The following is a 12,592-nucleotide window of genomic DNA, read 5'->3' as shown; positions in this document are numbered from 1 at the left end:
AAAACATACTTTTGATTTGTAATAGATAAATCTATAATGTAGAACCCAAAGACACAGAGTATGAGATAGCTGACCCACCTTCTCTTCACATGTACTCTTGAGACCTCTCCCCTATACATGAGCAGCCTGAGCTACATAGAAAGATACTGGCTCAGGAAAATGCTCAGTAGCGTCAGTAATTAAAGAAATGCATGTCAAGCCAGGCGGTGGTGGTGCACGCCTTTAATCCCAGCACTCGGGAGGCAAAGGTAGGCGGATCTCTGTGAGTTTGAGGCCAGCCTGCTCTATAAGAGCTAGTTCCAGGACAGGCTCGAAAGCTACAGAGAAACCCTGTCTCAAAAAAACAAAAAAGAAAAAGAGAAAAAAAGAAATGCGTGTCAAAACTACACTGAGACGCCGATGACCGTGGTAGAAGAGTGAGCTAGGACAGATGGCATTGCCAAGTATAATGTATGCATTGTGAAGATATCACAGTGAGTCCCTTTAACGTGTATAATTAAGACATAGTCATACTAATAAGCCATGCGAAAGTCACTTACTCACACTCTTTTAACTTTCTCTTCTTTTTTGACAATCAGATATTCCCTCATTTAGCCTCTCTTCTAGCATCTGTATACAGATATAGTGAGTTCTTAAATTATTTCAATTCTAATCTTTTGTTTTGTTTTGTTTTTCAAGACGGGGTTTCTCTGTAGCTTTGGAGCCTGTCCTGGAACTAGCTCTTGTAGACCAGGCTGTCCTGGAACGCACAGAGATCCACCTGCCTCTGCCTCCCCAGTGCTGGGATTAAAGTCGTGCGCCACCACCACCTGGCTCAATTCTAATCTTTGAATGACTTAGTTCAATTTCTGTCTTTTGTACAGTGTATCTTGTTTCCTCTATTGCTTGACATTTTAATTAGTAGGCATTTCTTTTCTGTTAGCATATATACTCCATATACCTTATGTTTGCATCTGTCATTTGCCACACACACACACTTCAGGTTTTCGGCCATACGGTCTTGTCTCTTCTAATTCCTCAAAAGTTCTGAGTGAAACTTGTATCATCATCCTGATGCCAAAAGCAGATGACACAATGAAATTGTTGTGTCTTAATGACTATGAAGGTTCTAAATGGTTCATCATCCTTCAGATGATAATGGAAGCATTTTCTTCTTTAAGGTTGAGAAATAGTCAATTGTATGTCTGCCTGCATCAAATTTTCTCTTCCTTCCATCCATTGAGGAACAGTTATGATGATTCCTTATCTTGACAACACACATGGGAGTACAAAAATCTTGTCAATATCCTGCTTCAATTTCCTGAGTTCTATTTTAAACATTTTTATTTTTTACTTGTTATTTTTTTAAAAAGGAAACAATCTATCTTTTTCATTATACATACCAATCCAAGTTCCCACTCCCTCCCCTCCTCTCATTCCCTCCATCTAACCCCTTACCCCACCCCCATCCACTCCTCAAAGAGGGTAAGGCACATTGCTTTAGGGGAAGGTCCAAGGCCCTCAGTACTACATCTAGGCTGAGCAAGATATTTATTCAAAGAGAATAGGATCCTAAAAAGCCAGCACATGCAGTGGGGATAAATCCACTGCCAGTGGCCCCTCAGTCTGCCCAGCCATGCAACTGTCGAACTGTATTGTTTGAGGAATGTCACAAGAAAAATTTTGCTTGTATTTATTACAGGCACAATTTTAAAAGATATTTCAAGACATCAGGTTGATGGGATTTGAAGATGTGCAACCTCTGACTATGGAAAATTTGCCAAACTTGGATATGAACTTCTTATCTGGTACATGGTTTGAAAATATTTTCTCCCATCCCATAGGTTATCTCTTTAATGTGTTAAGTGTTTCTTTGGATATGTAGGTTTTAAGTTTGATACAATCCCCTTTACCCCATTGAGGGGATTTTAAAGGGGATTAACATGTCTTTCTTCCTAGAGGTACTATGATCTCCAAATAATACAACCCTGTAAGCCACTCCTTTAAGGGCAATTTCACTCTTTAAACTACATGATTGGTGATTCATTTTATATATTTATATAGTGTGCATATATATTTGTGTAGACACACATTTATGTATACACACACATACACACACACATACACACATGCACAGGCATCATTCCCCCTCCTCACCTTGCTGATTTGGGATACATTCTCCTCCACAAATCCTACTTACTTTCTCTACAGAGTATATTATTTTTTTTGGATATCTTTTATAATTTTATTCTTTTTTTTGCTTTTTATTTGGTTTTTTATTTTATTTTTTTTAATTTTTTTTATTGATAAAAGAAGAATAAAGAAAAAAAAACAAATTTCCACCTCCTCCCAGCCTCCCCTTTCCCTCCCCCTCCTCCCACTCTTCTCCCCCTCCTCCCACTCTTCTCCCCCTCCTCCCACCCCTCTCCCCTTCCCCCCACTCCTCTCCCCCTCCCTCTCCAGTCCAAAGAGCAGTCAGGGTTCCCTGCCCTGTGGTAAGTCCTAGGTCCTCCCCCCTCCGTCCATATCTAGGAAGGTGAACATCCAAACTGGCTAGGCTCCCACCAAGCCAGCAGATTGCGTAGGATCAAAACTGCGTGCCATTGTCCTTGGCGTCTCATCAGTCCTCATTGTTCGTCATGATCAGAGAGTTCAATTTTATCCCATGCTTTTTTTGGTAATAGTCCAGCTGGCCTTGGTGAGCTCCCAGTAGATCAGTTCCACTGTCTCAGTGGGTGGGTGCACCCCTCATGGTCCCGACTTCTTTGCTCATGTTCTCCCTCCTTCTGCTCCTCATTGGGACCTTGGGAGCTCAGTCCATTGCTCCAGTGTGGGTCTCTGTCTCTATCTCCATCCAGCCTTACAGAAAGTAATAGAAGGAAAATCACTAACCAAGGAGTCCAACAATGCCCACAATAACTCAGTCATCTAGAGACCTTTCACCAGCGCATCTCAAAGAAGGGAAACACACAAACCCTACTACTAAAAAAGTGACCGGAGTTAACAACCACTGGTCATTAATATCACTTAATGTCAATGGGCTCAACTCACCTATAAAAAGGCACAGACTAAGGGATTGGATACGAAAACAGGATCCAACATTCTGCTGTCTACAAGAAACACACCTCAACCACAAAGACAGGCACCTACTCAGAGTAAAGGGCTGGGAAAAGGCCTATCAAGCAAATGGACCTAAGAAACAAGCAGGTGTGGCCATACTAATTTCTAACAAAGTTGACTTCAAACTTAAATCAATCAGAAGAGATGGAGAGGGACATTTTATACTCATAACAGGAACAATTCATCAGGATGAAGTCTCAATTCTGAATATCTACGCCCCTAATATAAAAGCACCCACGTATGTAAAAGAAACATTACTAAAACTCAAGGCAGCCATCAAACCACACACACTAATAGTAGGAGACTTCAACACTCCTCTCTCACCAATGGACAGGTCAATCAAACAGAAACCTAACAGAGAAATTAGAGAATTAATGGAGGTAATGAAGCAAATGGACTTAACAGACATCTATAGATTATTCCACCCGAACAGGAAAGAATATACCTTCTTCTCTGCAGCTCATGGAACCTTCTCGAAAATTGACCACATACTCGGTAGCAAAGCTAACTTACACAGTTACAAAAAAATATTAGTAACCACCTGTGTCTTATCAGATCACCATGGATTAAAGTTAGAATTCAACAACAATGCTGCCCCCAGAAAGCCTACAAACTCATGGAAACTGAACAGTCAACTACTGAACCATACCTGGATTAAGGAAGAAATAAAGAAAGAAATTATTTTTTTAAAACTGCTTTCTCTTATTTCACACTTTCTCGTCTTTCTGGTTTCAAATAGGTCAGATGGGCTAGGAAAGCAGCATATCAACCGCAAGGCTATGGAAATCTTTGGAATACAACAAATATTCCACATTTTATTTAATATAAAGAGTCAAGACATTTAACATGATCATTCTCTTTATTAATTTGGTATTTAATTTTTAAAGGTCTGTTATTTATCACTTTCAAAATAAAAATATATTCAAACAAAAATGAAGATATTTTACACAACTAATTCGGTAGTCAAGAGTCCTTCTAAAGTCAGTGTAAAGAATTGTCTCTTGGTTGTCATAGGCCACAATAAGAGACCACAACAGACTTTACACAAGTAAACAACAGAATCTATTTTCTCATACTTCCAGACCTAGTATTCTAAGACACAATTGTTGCCTCGGTTTACTGCTTCTGAGGCCAATTGTCTTGGTTTGTCAATGGGCATCCTTTAACTTCTGTGTTCATAATGCATAGATATAACAATATACATTTAGATTTCTTATTCTTAGAAGGTCATAATTCACCTTGAATTAGGGTTCACTATTGTCTTACTTGCAGCTACTATTGCTGTGATGAAACACGATGACCAAAAGCAAGTTTGGTTTACACTCCACATCACAGTTCATTATGAAAAGAAGTCAGGACAGGAACTCAAACAGGGGGAGGAACCTGGAGGCAGGAGCTGATGCAAAGGCCAAAGAGGCTGCTGTTCACTGGCTTGCTCATAGCTTGCTCAGCCTGCTATCTTATAGAACCCAGGAACATGAGCACAGGGCTGGTACCACCTACAATGGGCTGGGCCCTCCCACATCAATCACTAAATAAGAAAATGCCTTGCAGGCAGATCTTATGGAGGTGTTTTCTCAATTGAGGTTTCCTTCTCTCAGATGACCTTAGCTTGTGGCAAATGGACAGAAAACTAATAAGGGCAGCTGTAATAAGCGCATTTTACCATAATTTCCACTTTAAAATCACTGTCTCTAGACCCAGGCCCATTCTGAGAACAACAGTGCCCAAATCAAGAACCAACTGAGGAAGAGTCATCATTGGAACAGTGACCCCCTTGCTCCCCTCTCGTTATGAGCTCATTCTTTGGACTCCCACGGGACACTGGGGTTACCTTTCCACAGACATTTAATGCAGAAGGTATTTGTTATCTCTGTCTGTCCTCCTCACTGGACACTGAATTCCTTGAAAATGACTGCCTGGCTTGGTCATTGTGGGTTTCTTACCATGGTTAATATGTCATTTTGGATAGTACTTATTCTTGAAAACCCTGTCTGACTTCATGTCCTCCAGATGAGATGAGGTTCCCCTTCTCCAGGCACTTTTCGAAGTCACCACAATTTCGACTTATCTCTTCTACAACAGTGGTCACATTGTATAAGGGAGGGAGGGAAAGCTTTGGCTAGGATGCATAAACAAGGAAAACAGTTGAATGCATATGGGTGTTTTGCTGTGTGTTTGTCTGTGTATCATGTGTGTGTGGTGCTTACATAGGCCACAAGAGGGTATCAGATTCCCTGGAACTGGAGTTACAGGTGGTTATGAGTCCCCATGTGGTTGATAGGAATTGAACCCTGGGCTTCTGGAAAAGCACCCAGTGCTCTTTTTAAATGCTGAGCCATCTCTTCCTCCCCAGGCTTCAGTTTTTTTTTTAAATAGGGTCTCTTGAATATGTACTTCCCCTGCCTCTACCTCATGAGTGTTGAGAGTGTAGGAGTGTGCCAACATGTCTGCAGTGCTGGGGTTGAATACCAGAACTTTCTGTATGCCAGACAGGTACTCTAGCAACCGAGCCAAAGCTCTGAAGGCACTGCTGTGTTTGGGTTGCCATGGCTGGCCCTAACAATGGGGACATTCCAAGAGCTAACCTTTGCAAAGCTCTGAAGCAAAATCCTCATCTTTTATCTCTGACTTATCCAGCTCAGCTTCTCCCGAGATTCCCACAGTGAACTGGCTTCCCAGGCTCCTCCTAGCTTGGCAGGAGTTCCTAAGGTGCTGATTTGGACATTGGTCTGGATGGCATCCACCTGCCAAATGTCTGGTTGAGGCAATTAAAGAAAATCTGGTGGGACGGGCACTGGAGACTCGTTTTGGTTCCATCCTGGAAGGCTGATAAATGGTGTACTATGACACGCCTGCTGTGGGTTGATTGGCAGTTATGGGCAATGGCCTCCTTTGTGTTTTTGTTAGTGTATCCTTTGCCCAGAAGGCCAGCAGTAGCAAGACTCAGTTTGGAGGCTCTTATCAGATGAACACGTTGGGGACTGAAACCTAATTTCCCTCTCTGTTACTGCCTCAGCTTGTCTCTTCTAGTGCCCCTTCTCCATTGGCCATGATTTTGTCTTTAGAAAGAAGAGAGACTAGGAGTAGGAAGGCTGATGGTGGACTTTTGCAAGAGCTGAAACCAAGGCCAGGGTCTCAGGCCTGTACACAGGACTTGGGAGGCAGAGATAGGAGAGGGGACGGCTGCCAAGTTTGTGGCATAGACCTTCTTTGTAGCCTGGGCTATGTGACACAGCCCTGTCTCCAAATTAATGAATGTAACAAATGAATAAATAATCAAACAGAAGGGGAAGATGAGGGGGAGCAACAGCAGCAGCAGAGGTGTGAGCAGCAAGAATTTGCTAACCAAGTGTTTGTGCTCCGAGTGGAGGGGCCCACAAAAATCCCATGACTTATCCCACATTATTCTTATTCATTTCTCTGTTGTAGGATGCTTATATACAATGAATATTTTTTTCAACCATAAGGAAGGAAGTTGTGTTATTTGTGGGAAAATGGATGCAACCAGAGCTGATACAAGCATTGTAAGCCAATTGCAACAAGATGAATATTATATGTTCATCATTTGTGGTTCCTAGAATGTGTGTGTGTGTATGTATGTATATATATATATATATATATATATATATATATATATATATATATATGTACATATAACATGAAAGTAGGAGTAAAACTGCCTAGGGGTAAGTCATGGTGACAGCCAGAGGAAGAACTTTTCCTCAAGAATGATTTCCCACCTGACAATTTGTCAGATTGCCTTGCAAGACAAAAGCAAGACAATGGTGTGTCAATGGTAGGCTGAGACTAACCCCTGAGCAGACTGCTTATTTATGAACACATCTTGCCCTCTATTTAAACCTAACTCTCATGTCAGTGACCTTTTCTTTCTGCTTTTTTACTGATACTTTTCTCTATTTAAAATATTTTTAGACTGATTTATTGTATTATTTAATATCTAGTAGTGTTTCAGCTGTTGTATGTGTGTATACCACATGCGTGCCTAGTATCCTCAGAGGTTAGAAGAGGGTGTTGAATCCCATGGAACTGGAGTTCTAGATGGTTATTCACTACCATGCAAGCACTAGGAACTGGACCTAGGTTCTCTGCAAGAGCAATAGAAGCTCTTAAACTCTGATCCATCTCACTAGGCCCATTTTTAATATTTGTGGGGTGTATGTAAGTGTGTGCAAGTGAGAGGGGAGAGGGCGGGCAGAAGGAGAGGGGAGAGAGTATTCATGTGCCACAGTGTGTGTGTGGAGGTCGATGGAGAACCATGGGCGTCAGTCCTGACCTTCCTGCTTGAGATAACCTCTCTTGTTGTTCACCACTATGTATACCAGCTTTGCTGGCCCTTGAGCCTCCAGGGATGCTACTGTCTGTCCCTTCCAATTCACAGTAGGAGTGCAGTGATAACAGCTGTATGCACATCTGTGTCCAGCTTTACTTTGGTTCTGGTTAACTGAACTCAGGATCTCACCCTCGAGTAGCAAGTAGTTTCCTGAGTGAGCCATTTCCCAACTGCCCCTTAAAAGCCACTGTTAATTGGCAGGTTGGGGATGGGTAGCTGTTCTTAGCTATTATGTTAACTTGACATAAGATAGTCATTTTGGAAGAGGGAACCTCAATTGAGAAGGGCCTTCAGCAAATTACCCTGTGAGCAAGCCTGGGGTACATTTTACTGAATGATGATTAATTTCACTACGGGTGGTACCACTTCTGGTATGATGATCCTGGGTACTAGAATAAAGCAGGTTGAGCAAGTCGTGAGGAGGAAGCAGTAAGCAGCACTCTATTCTATGGCCTCTGCTTTGGTTCCTGCCTCCAGGCTCCTACCTTGACTTCCTGCCCTGACTTCTGTCAGTGGTGGACTGTCTTGTGAAACAGTAAGCTGAAACAAACCCTTTCTTCCCCAGGTTGCTTTTTATTATGATGTTTTTTCGTAACAAGAGAAACGCTATGATAATAGCTAAGCCTGTCCTGTTGGGTTAAGCTCACACTTAACCCTAAAAAACAGCAGTAGCAAAAGCACTTTTGTGCAGTGGGTACTGAAACTGGGGTCCCTCAAGTCAGTCCTAGATCCTATTGGCTGCTGCATCTTTATTCACACATTAACTAGATGAGCTTGGCCTTATAGGATTCAGACAAGACAACCTTGGTAAAAAGTCATTTATGAATGAAATATAGCTGTTTGGTTTGGTTACTCCGCGGAGATAGACATGAGAGCCTCCCTGCTACAAAGTACCAACTCATGCTACTGAACTTTGTCTTGATCAAGATTTGTGCTACTGTCTTGTATATTCATGTCCAGAATTATTCCTTGCTCAGAACTGGTGCACTCCACACTCTTCTTTTTTAAAACTGAAAAGCTGATGAAGCCACTAAGGAAATCAGTATGGAGCTTCTCAAAAAATTAAAACCCAGCTATACCACTCCTGGGCATATACCCAAAGGACTCTGAGATACTTACAGTTCCACGTTTATTGTTTCACACGATTCCCAATAGCCAGGTGTGGATCCAGCTGAGCTGTCCATCAACAGACGAGTGGCTAGAGAAAATGTGGTCCATAAACATGGTGGAGATCTATTCAGTAAGAAAGAAAAGTGAAGCCATGATACGTGTAGGAAAATGGATAGAACAGAAAATTACTACAAAAAGTGAGGAAACCCAGGCTTGGAAGGACTAATGCTGGATACATACTCTCATACATGGTTTCTAAATTTTAATCTTATTTATGTGGATATGCTGTAGGAATTCCTACAGCCAGTAGCCTTTAATTTACCTGCCCACTTGGGCATGGTCTCTTATACTGTATATGCCTATGTAAAGCACACGTCTGGCCTCTCTTCTGAGTGGCATGATTCGGTTCCTGTTCCCTGTTCATGCAGAGGATCATGATCTGTGAGCCTACCCCTAAATAAATAGCTATCTGTTATACTCAATTCTGAGCTAGTATGGGATTTCTTCTTCACGTCCTTCTTCATGCATATATGTGGAGGTATGTGTACAGATCATGAGGGTAGAATGGAAGACAGAGAGGAGAATAATGGTATCAAATGATGGGATGAGGACACAAAAGAGGGTAACAGGGTACCTGTGACATGAATGCTGTCTTAGGGTTTTTATTGCTGTGAAGAGAAACCATGACTGTAGTGACTCTTATCAAGAAAGCATTTAATTGGGGTGGCTCATTTACAGTCTATTATCACCATAGCGGGGAACATAATGGCATGCAGGCAGATGTGGTGCTGGCTCCCTCTTGGCGTGCAGGAAACAGGAAGTTGACTGAGATGCTGGGTGGTATCCTCAGCATAGAAAATCTCAAAGCCCACCCCACAGTGACACACTTCCTCCAACAAGGTCATGCCAAAAGAGTCACACCTCCTAATAGTGCCACTTCCCATGAGATTACATTCAAACTCCCACAAAAACTATTAGTGTGATGACGGAAGGGGACCAACAGGAAGAGGGCAGAGTGATTGGGAGAAGGAGGGAGGAGGTTCAACAATAACAAAGTGAGTGTGGGAATGCCATACCCAAACCCATTACTTTGTATGCTAATTTTAAAAATAAAAAACTTTAACATAAAGTTCAAAAAAGGAAGAAATCTAATTTAAACGTCAAAAATAAATAAAAGTATAGATTTTTGTCTTCTGGGACCCTTCATCAGAAGGAAGCCTCTTGTCTCCAGTTACTGCTGACGAAAATGGGATGACATAAACTTTTATGTTAAGCTACTGTCTTAGTTTTCTTTCCACTGCTGTAGAAACTGCCATGACCAAAAGCAATCTGGAAAGGAAAGGCTTTATTTCAGCTCACAGCTTACAATCCACCATGAAGGGGAGTAAGTGCAAGAACACACAACAGGAACCTGGAGGCAAGAAATAAAGCAGAGGCTGTAGAGAAAGGGAGCCCACTGAGCTGTACTACATGGCTTGCTCTGCTAGCTTTTCTATACCACTGGGACCACCTTCCCAGGAGTGGTATCATCCACAGTAGGATGGGCCCTTCCAAATCAATTAATAAAATGAAAATGGACCAACAAACTTGCATACAGACCAATATTATAGAGGCATTTTCTCAATTGAAATTTCCCCTTTTCACATGACCCCAGCTTGTATAGAATTGACAAAAAATTAACCATCACAGCCATCACTGACTATTTTTCCAAATAGTTGTGGTGTGTGTGTGTATGTGTGTGTGTGTGTATGTGTGTGTGTGTGTGTGTATTTGCACATGTATTTTGTAATATGCATGCAGGTGCACACTCTCATGAGGCGAAACTAGAGGGGGCTGCCAGGGCTCCTGCTCAATTACCTTCTAGCTTATTTCCTGGAAACAGGGTCTCCCACTGAAGCTGGAGCTATGCTGGTAGCCAGCAAGACCCAGTAATCTTTCTGACTCCACTCCACCCCCTCAGTGCTGGACTTACAGACTTGCATGCAACCACATTTGACTTTTTAACATGAATTCTGGAATTTGATCTCAGGTCCCCTTGCTTGCACAGCAAGCACCCTTACCCACTGAGCCATCTCCTCAGCCAATAGTCTTTGTTTTTACAAAAGTAATTTACGGTGCATTGCTATGTTCTGTCGCTTTGTTCTGAAGAGTAAGATTTCTGTTCTTCCTCTGTCCACAGACGTGCCACATTTAACTTTAAAATTCTTTCTCATGGTAAGTTGTTTGTCATAAGATAATTTACAAGTACCTTGCCATCTCTGTATCTCAGTGGACCCTGTTTTCTCCTGACAGACAGCAGTCAGTCAAAATCAGTTTACTGTGTTTTCTTTCTTTACCTCTTGTCTAAGGATGCAACTTGATTTCCATTAATCCTGAGCAGCAGTTCCAGAGATGATTTCAATCAACTCCTTTGTGACGATAGCCACACAGGTGATCTTGAACATCAGCATCAATTTGTCGATCATATCAGAGGCGTTCTTGCGGGTGCTATCCATAGCTCTCATCCCGGCACTGTGCTCGCTGGTGGAGGACTCCTTCAGGTAGATGTGCAGATTGTATTCCTGGTGTTGCTGCGGCACATCAGCAGCGATGCCCTCATAAATACTCATGCTCTCAGCAGTTGCAATGGCATCGAGAGATAAGGGGGCTTCTCTTCTGTCTTCCAGGAGATAGCAGATTTGAGCTGATTAAAAACGATAGAACCTTCATCAAAGTCATATCCAGAATTTAACAATCCAAGGGCAATGATTTACTCATCTCCAAGTCTTTGAATGACACCAAAAACTGGTCAGAGTGAGCCCCTTAAAATATGCCCCTGATTTTTTCGCCAATCCTATCAAGTATAACTTGTTAAAAAAATTGTGGAAATTATGACTTAGATGGCTTCTATGCTTTGAGCGTCACAAAGTCTAAGATATGATAGCTGCATTTATTTCTGGGGCTAGGAGATGGATTTGCTTTCATGCCTGTTCAGATGTTCACCAAATTCACTTCCTTCCCTTTGTAGGACAGAGGTTCTCATTTCCTCATTGGCTCTTAGCCAGAGGCCAATCTTTGTTCCCAGAGTCCACCCCCATTCCTTCGCACAATTTTCATGTCACTTCTCCCTCCAGCAAAAGTGGATATAATGGCTGTGAGTTGTTCTCATATTTCATGTTTCTCCGACATTTCCTTTTTCCTCTGCTTTCTGTAGCTCTCTAATTACAGACAAGAAGAGTTCTCTGATTGGAACTGACCTTCTCAGATGGCTCAGGATCAGCCTCCCTATCTTGAGCTCTGTACACTGCTAAATTTCCAAAAGTCCTCCTTGCTAAACAATAACATGTTCACAGAATCCTGAGAGTATGGCCTGAATATCTTTGGTGGCCATTCTATATACAAAAGATGCATTTAAGACAACAAAAGAAAGCATGTTCTGGCCAACAGTCTGGAAGGATTAGAAAACATGAATTTCTGGGCAGTTCAATGATAGTGGTGTAAATAAAAACTGGGTTGGAGTGGCAGGCACGGGGCCAAGGAATAATAGATTCTCACTGTTGTAGCTCTCCTCTTTTGCCGGGTTTATGTGTCTCTTGGTTCCCTCTGGGTACACTATATCAGAATGCTGCATTGCAGCCTTGTAAGCCAGGTGGAGGTGTGTGTCCTTCGCATCTGAATTCCTTCCGTTAGGTCCTATTCTCCAACGGAGCCTGCTTTGCTGCTGGTTTTCAGCTTTCGTCTCACTGCTCATTGTGGGGGTAAGGAAGAATTTTTGCAGCTGGAGCATTTGCCATCTGGCTGGCCATATGTAATCCCATAAATCTTACTCTAATTGTCCCACAACACTGCTTTCTTCATGTTGTTATGCTCTTCAATGGATCCTGATGCTTTTGCTTTGAATACGGAACTCAAATCGTGTGTGTGTGTGTGTGTGTGTGTGTGTGTGTGTGTGTGCGCGCGCACGCGTGCATGGGGGAGGTGGATGGATGGGTGTGTGTGTGTGTGTAGGCACATGTACAGACACTAACATGTATGTGCCTGTGCTTATGG

General features: G+C 42.2%; 1 pseudogene; it reads right to left on the bottom strand.

Annotated features, from left to right (window-relative positions):
• Positions 1–10,929: 10,929 nt before the first annotated feature.
• Positions 10,930–12,293, bottom strand: LOC142841637 (ATP synthase F(1) complex subunit gamma, mitochondrial pseudogene; annotated as a pseudogene).
• Between the last annotated feature and the right edge of the window lie 299 nt (positions 12,294–12,592).

Source organism: Microtus pennsylvanicus, chromosome X (assembly GCF_037038515.1).
Source record: "Microtus pennsylvanicus isolate mMicPen1 chromosome X, mMicPen1.hap1, whole genome shotgun sequence".
NCBI classification, from domain to species: Eukaryota; Metazoa; Chordata; class Mammalia; order Rodentia; family Cricetidae; genus Microtus; species Microtus pennsylvanicus.
The sequence above is the reverse complement of the archived record's forward strand: the minus strand, read 5'-3'. Positions and strand labels throughout refer to the sequence as shown.